The sequence below is a fragment of the Piliocolobus tephrosceles genome, chromosome 6 (genome assembly GCF_002776525.5).
Source record: "Piliocolobus tephrosceles isolate RC106 chromosome 6, ASM277652v3, whole genome shotgun sequence".
Lineage (NCBI taxonomy): Eukaryota > Metazoa > Chordata > Mammalia > Primates > Cercopithecidae > Piliocolobus > Piliocolobus tephrosceles.
In genome coordinates this window covers 124,559,152-124,567,031 of record NC_045439.1, presented here as the reverse complement: position 1 = coordinate 124,567,031, position 7,880 = coordinate 124,559,152, and the positions used below count along the sequence as shown (strand labels likewise).

At 39.6% G+C, this 7,880-nt stretch overlaps 1 gene segment (V, D, J or C); it reads left to right on the top strand.

Moving 5' to 3' along the window:
* The window catches only part of LOC111554728, a 19,233-nt gene that overhangs the window by 1,690 nt on the left and 9,663 nt on the right, over window positions 1-7,880 (top strand).

The following is a 7,880-nucleotide window of genomic DNA, read 5'->3' as shown; positions in this document are numbered from 1 at the left end:
CTTTCTTTCTCTCTCTCTCTCTCTTTCTTTCTTCTTTCTTTCTTTCTCTCTTTCTGAAAAGGGGTTTATTTTCAACAGACATTTCTTTTTATACCAAGGTGAAATGTCATCATCATCATAATTTTACAATTTTACATACCCAGTTGAGACCATTAAAAAAATTAGGTTCATGGATACATGTCCAAATTTGTTATGAAAGCATATTGTGTGATTCTGTGGTTTGGGCATCTATTGATCCTGCCACCCAAAGAGCGAACATAGTACTCAGGGGAGAGCTTTTCATCTCTTGTGAGCAAGGAATTTTTGGATATGACCCCAAAAGCACAGGCAACAAAAGCAAAATTAGACAAAAGGTACTATATTAAACTAAAAAGCTTCTGCACAGCAAAAGAAACAATAAACAGAGTGAAGAGAAAGCCTATGGAATGGGAGAAAATATTTGCAAACTCTACATCTGATAAGGGGTTAATATTCAAAATGTTTAAGAAGCTCACATACCAAAAGCACCCAAATAACCTGATTAAAAAATAGGCCAAGGACCTGAATAGCCATTTCTCAAATGAAGACATACAAATGGCCGAGAGGTATATAAAAAATACTCAACATAATTAATCATCAGGAATGTGCGAATTAAGACCACAATTAGGTATCACCGCACAAACTATTAGGTTGGCTATTATCAAAAAGACAAAAGATAACCACCATTGGTGAGAAGGTGAAGAGAAGGGAACTCTTCCACACCGTTGGTGAGAATGTAAATTCCACAGCGTGCAGCCATTATGGAAAACAGTAGGGAGGTTTCTCAAAACACCAAAAATAGAACTACTATATGATCCAGCAGTCTCACTACTGGGCATATATCCAAAGAAAATGAAATCAGTATGTTAAAGAGATATTTGCACTCCCATGTTTATTGCAGCACTATTCACAATAACCAAGATATGGAATCAACCTAAGTACCCATCCTTAGATGAATGGATAAAGAAAACATGGCATATATACACAATGGAATACTATTCAGTCTTAAAAAAGGAAGAAATCCTGCCGTTTGTGATGACACAGTTGAACCTGGAGGACATTATGTCAAGTGAAATAAACCAGACACAGAAAGACAAATACCACATAATCTCACTTATTTGTGTAATAAAAAAGTTGAATTTATCGAAGCAGAGTAGAATTGTGGTTACCAGAGGCTTGTGAGGGGAATGGAAAGGGATTGGAGAGATGTTGGTTAAAGGATACAAAATTTTAATTAGATAGGAAGAATAAGTTCAAGAGATCTATTGTAATGGTGACTATAGCTAACAGTAATGTCTTTGCAACAGAAATTTCTTTTTTTTTTTTTTTCTTTGAGACAGAGTCTTGCCCTGTTACCCAGGCTGGAGTGCAGTGGAGTAATCTCAGCTCACTGCAACCTCCACATCCCAGGTTCAAGCTATTCTCCTGCCTCAGCCTCCCAAGTAGCTGAGATTACAGGCACCTGCCACTACCCCCGGCTAGTTTTTTGTATTTTTGGTAGAGACGGGGTTTCACCATGTTGGCCAGACTGGTCTCGAACTCCTGACCTTGTGATTCACCTGCCTCAGCCTCCCAAAGTGCTGGGATTACAGGCGTGAGCCACTGCACCCAGCTGCAACAGAAATTTCTAAAAATTGCTGAAAGTAGATTTTAAGTGTTCTTACCACAAAAACATATGTATGTGAGGTACTGCATATGTTAATTAGCTTGATTTAGCCATTCTACAATATACACATATTTCAAAACATTATGTTGTATACCATATATATATATATATATACAATTTTATTTGCCAATTTAAAAAAGAATTGAAAGAAGCTGTCCTTGAGCCCTATGTGCCAGGTGTGATTCCAAACATTAATGAATGCATTTAATTCTCACAAGTATTATCATCAGCTTCACTTTACAGATGAGGAAGCAAAGTCACAGAGTGTATCTTGCTCAAGTCACAAAGTTAACAACTGGTAAATTGCAACCCAGGCAGTCTGTCTCTAGGGCACACGGTCCAACCACTCCAGTCCTCTGCCAGTCTATAGGCTTCTTGAGGCAAGAGATTGATTTTAGTGATGATGTAGCCCTAACTCCGGAAAGGGTTGCTGTCAAAAAAGTGTTGGTTATATGAATGAACAATAAACTGACACTCTAAATGGTTTGGTGTGTGCCAAGATAGAGAATTCAAAAAATGCTCTATGAGATGAGGCTATAGGAATAGCTTAGCTGTGAAAGAAGACAGAAGCAGTCTGTAATGGGAGGAGAGTTTGCATCAAGGAAGGGTGTAAACATGTAGTTCTTATAAGGATGGTTGCTTACAGTTCCTATGTTCACATCTTACGTATGCTCTTGAGAGGAGCTGGACTTAATGCACTTTTCTCTCTTTATCTTTTCCCAAGTTCGAGTGTCCTGGGAAGGGCTCTGTTTGACTCAGTGTGAGTTAGGTGGCTCTTCCTTGGACTAATAAGTGGTGGCCATGGGTGCAGGCTGCTTGGATTAGCCCAGCTTGGGTTCCACCTTTGGTGGCTGGGGGTGGGAGTGAGGATTCTGCAGATTAGCAGCTCTATTTTGAACTACATGGGTAAAAGGAGTATGTCCCAAAATAACTTAATTTTTACACAGGGATCTACATCTGTTTATTTTTTTTCCCCAAATGGATAGCCAGTAGTTCTTATACCACCTCCTGAAAAATTCACTTTTGCTCCATAGATTTGAAATACCACATATATAGTACATTAAATTCCTACATATACCCAAATCTACTTTTGAACTCTTGATTTTTATAGTTTTGTGTTAGAATGTGCTGCTTCAGGGAGATTCACTCTGCAGCCTTTGGTTTGTACCTTGTGATTTACCCGCCTTCTTTTCCTATCCCTCAATCCATCACATACCCTAAGGAGCCTTATACATGAGGATGTGGACATGTTAGCCCACATGTCTACAGTCTAGGCAAACAGTGATCTTTTGTCCACCCATTGGGCCTAGAGTTGTGTACACAGGTGGGATATCTGCTTCTGGGAAGATAATCCTTGAGAGAGGCCCATGCAGATCTTAAAAGTGGGTTTGGGGATGTTTGTGCAGGGAATTCTGAAATCCTGGGTACCCAGAATATGGCCAAGAAGAGGTATTTAGACTCTAAAGGGTCATGTCTTCTGTGTCCTGTGATTTTCTCATGGGGAAGGGATAGGAACACCTGAATGATGGCTGGGGTGGAGGCACAGAACTCTGAGCAGGGACATCACTTGCTCAGGTCTAGGGGTGGCAGTGTTCTGTACCATTATTGCCAAAATACATTTGAGTTCATGAAACCATGGTATCTGTTTTAGATTTAGGTACACAGGTGCCATAACTCTAGGTGAGCCCTCAGCCACCATCATTGTTTCACTCCAAAGGAAGTTCATGTCCATAGGGATATTTTTAGCATATTACACCATTGACCTGGCTGTGCGGCCTCTTTCTGCCTTTGATACTTATAAATACATTTTATGCAAGTCCTGCAAAGGAAAGAAGTCTTTTTATACAATTATCACCTATTTATTCATTTAGCTATTCACTTATTCACTCAATGATTATTTGTGGAGTTTCGACTGTGTGCCGGGCATCACTATCATCCCTGCAGATGCAGTGGTGAACAAATCTTTCCCTCCAGTCATTCCCCAGGCTGCACGCGTGTTGATATCATTTCCCTACCCAAATAGAACTACTTCTTAGTCAAAGAGATACAACTCTCAAGATATTTGCTTCTCAAGAAAATTCTCCAAGGTTAAGCTAGGTCTTAGATATTAATCTTTTGTCATGTGGTAGTGATTGGTGGTGGTGGTGATGGGAGTGGAGTTATTTAGGGAAATGGGAATCTATATTTTCCCCCTTTTTTAAGGTGGCTGAGAGGGAACAACTATGTCTTTTTAGAAGTTCTGTTTTGACTTAACGAAAAGTTAGTCTTGCGTTCCTTTTTCCTGTTTGTTGGAAAATACTCCTTATAACCAGATAAACTTCAGGAAAAACTAGAAATTCTGGAGAATTTATCATCATTAGATTTCTTTTTCTCCCCGCTTTTGTATCACTTCAAGAACTTTGTGGAAAGAGAACTGAATTAAGAATTAGGAAGTATAGGTTGTTCCTGATTCTTCCTCTAAATAACTATGTGACATTGGACATGCCGTTTCTACTCCATGTGCCTCATCTCTTAATTAATGAAATTGAGATGATTGGAAGGTTTGTTGTGAGGATTGCTGCATGTATGAAATATGTCTTGGACCCCAAATAAGAGTGGGTATTTAGGTAGGCACAGCAATCAGATACCTAAGACACCATCCCTGTGGAGCCCTTATAACTGCCCTGATCTGCTGACATTTGAACCGTATCATGATAAATTACTTTCCTTTGGCCTTTGTTGTATCAGTTGGACCTATATTCTAATTTAATCTTCTATACCTGAAAACCTGCTTTCAGGAAAGGGGCTAATATTATCTATGTATATTGTGGTTAAGTTGTGTTTAAGCACCAATTTAAAAAAGTTAATTGTGGAATCACAGTTTTTGTCCTTGAAATATAATTTTAAGCATTTTAGAGAAGGTAAAGGTAGAGAAACATGATTTGGGGGAGAAAAGTTGTCCTGGTTTTCCTGAGAACACTATATAGACAGTCATCCTCTCATCTATGTGAGAATCTGCCCCTGCCTGGATACAAGAGTGACACTTCTCCCTGCAGTCTTCCGTGCTACAGTCAGTCCTCCCTCCTCTCATCTTTCCCTGATTGTGTAGTGAGTTTCACTAGGTTCTCTGAAGGAATCTTTGAATTCCATTCTAATTCTCAAAAGGTGTGCTTCTGTGATATGCAAAAGTTGGCGGGGATTCACTGTAGTATAAGAACATGAATTCCAGAAGCGGCCATAGATAAGTTGTGGTCACTTGCTGTCATCAGCACTGCAGGGATCCGACACAGATCCTGCAAAATGCCTCCTTCTGCAGTATCAGTAATGAACAAGTATTAAATAAAGTGATATTTAACTGTTTTTTTTTTTTTTTTTTTTGAGATGGAGTCTTGCTCTGTCGCCCAGGCTGGAGTGCAGTGGCCGGATCTCAGCTCACTGCAAGCTCCGCCTCCCGGGTTCACGCCATTCTCCTGCCTCAGCCTCCCAAATAGCTGGGACTACAGGCGCCCGCCACCTCGCCCGGCTAGTTTTTTGTATTTTTAGTAGAGACGGGGTTTCACTGTGTTAGCCAGGATGGTCTGGATCTCCTGACCTCGTGATCCGCCCGTCTCAGCCTCCTAAAGTGCTGGGATTACAGGCTTGAGCCACCGCGCCCGGCAATTTAACAGTTAAATTAGCAATTATAAACTATATAAACAGTATTGACAAAGAGTAAATAGGTACTGAAGTATACTATTGATGGCATAAACTCATACGATGCTTTTGGGAGGCAATCTGGCAATCTTCATTGTCTCTCTTTTCTCACTTTTTTTTTTTTTTGAGATGGAGTCTTGCTCTGTTGCCCAGGCTGGAGTGCAGTGGCGCCATCGGGGCTCCCTGCAAGCTCTGCCTCCCGGTTTCAAGCTATTCTCCTGCCGTAGTCTCCAGAGTAGCTGGGACTACAGGTGCCCATCATCACGCCTGGCTAATGTTTTGTATTTTTAGTAGAGACGGGATTTCGCCGTGTTAGCCAGGGTGATCTGGATCTCCTGACCTTGTGATCTGCCCACCTCGGCCTCCCAGAGTACTGGGATTACAGGCGTGAGCCACCTCACCCAGCTCTTTTTTCTCATTTTTTACTCACCCTTCTACCCATTGAAGTGTGTTTTTTAACTTCCATTATTGGCCCAAACTATTCTTGCCAAGGTTAGCAACAAGTTTCTTGGGTTATCATCCAATGACTATTGATTATTCCCTCTTTGAAACCCGGTCCTCTTTTGGTTTCTGGTACACCACTCTCTTTAAAAAAGAAAAAGTTAACAGCTGACTTTCAATAGACAGCAGTGAGGGAGCTGCTCTGCTACATGTGAAACCCCAGCATACACCTCTCTCTTTCTGATGTTCTTATATCTTTGGCTGAACCTGCTCTGTCCTTTTTTTGTGGGCTTTTTTTCTGCTCACTCTTTAAAGTTTGTGTTCTTTTTGTTTTGTTTTGTTTTGTTTTGAGACAGAATCTCACTCTTGTGGTCCAGGCTGGAGTGCAGTGGTGCGATCTTGGCTCACTGCAACCTCCACCTCCCAGGTTCAAGCAATTTTCATTCCTCAGCCTCCTGAGTAGCTGGAATTACAGGTGCCCATCACCATGTCCGGTAAATTTTTGTACTTTTAGTAGAGACAGGGTTTCGCCATATTGGCCAGTCTGGTCTCGAACTCCTGACATCAGGTGATCTGCCAGTTGGTATTTGTTAGGATTCCTCCCTTGACCTATTTATTTTCTCAGTCAACAATTTTTTTCTGGGTAATATTATCGATACTATGCTTCGACTATTATTTGCTGATTATTTTCAGCTCATATATCTCTTCTGAGCTTCAATTTAATATATCAAACTGGATTTTTGACCTAAGTGGATTTTCCAAAAGCACCTCAAATCAATGGTGCAAAGCTTAGCTCTTTATCTTTCTTCCTTCCTCCCCACCTCCACCAAATGCAACAAAACAAAACAAGATAAAGTTGCTCCTTCTTTTGTGTTTTTCGTATCAAACAATAGGACCATCATCCACCCAAGTGCCATCCATTTTCTTGCTCCAAGTCTGTCTAGATGCTGTGCCTTCTGCCTCTTTCTACTCAGTCCAGTCTTCATCAGGCTCATTCTTCCTCTTCTCTTAGGTTTTAGTTTAGGTGGGTGTCACTGCTGCTGGGAAGCCTTCCTGCAACCCTACAACCAAAACAGTTTCACTTCCTGTGTGTTCTTGTGGTACTTTATGCTTTCCCGATCACAGCAGTTATCATGAGGACTATCATTGCTTTTAAAATTCTCTTCCTTCTCACTAGACCACTGGGTCTTTCTCGTCACTGAATGGCCAGTGTCTACCTCAGTGCCTGATTCTAATATGGGCTCCACAAATATTTGTGGATTGAATAAATGGATACTTCACAAGAGTCTTAAAATGTTCTTACTCGAACCCAGGAAATCCTCTTTGCAGAAGCTAGTCTAAAGAAACAATTGGAAATTTAGACAAAGATTTATGTACAAAGGTGTTTATCATCGTATTCTTTCTAAAATCCAAGTGTTTAATACTAGAGAAATTGGTAAATAAATTGTAGCACATTTCTACCATGGACTATGTTGAGGCTATTAAAACTGGAATTTTATGTATATTTGTTGATAAGAAAGAATGTTTGGAAAATAGTATTAAGTTGAAAAAAACTCCAGCATGTGCAAATGTGTGTGTGTTCATGTGCACACAGAATTCAATTGTGTTAACAATAGCCATGCAAAAACAGAGGATTAAAAAGCAGTATGCCTAAATATTATCAATGATTATTTCTGGGATATGGTATTACATATGATTTTAAAAATACTGTCCCATATTTTCCAAATTGTATTTTTAGAATTAATTATTCTTCTAACCAGAAAAAAGTCCCACTTAAAAAAATTTAAAATATCCCTCTTGTAGTTGGCTATTGCTATAGGGCATGGTTTTCTTTCATAACTTTAGGAACTTTCTAAAATTTGCTTTACAATGGTCTAATTTTTTAATTATGATATATATAAAAAACATTAATGCAAGAGATATGCTTCTATGTGTTCACTCAAATACTTTTGAACACCAGAAAATGTTTAGCAAAGGAGTATATATATATCAGTTAAGGTTGTCCAGAGAAACAGAACTAATAAGATATCTATCTGTCTATCTATCTATCTATCTATCTATCTATCTATCTATCTATCTATCT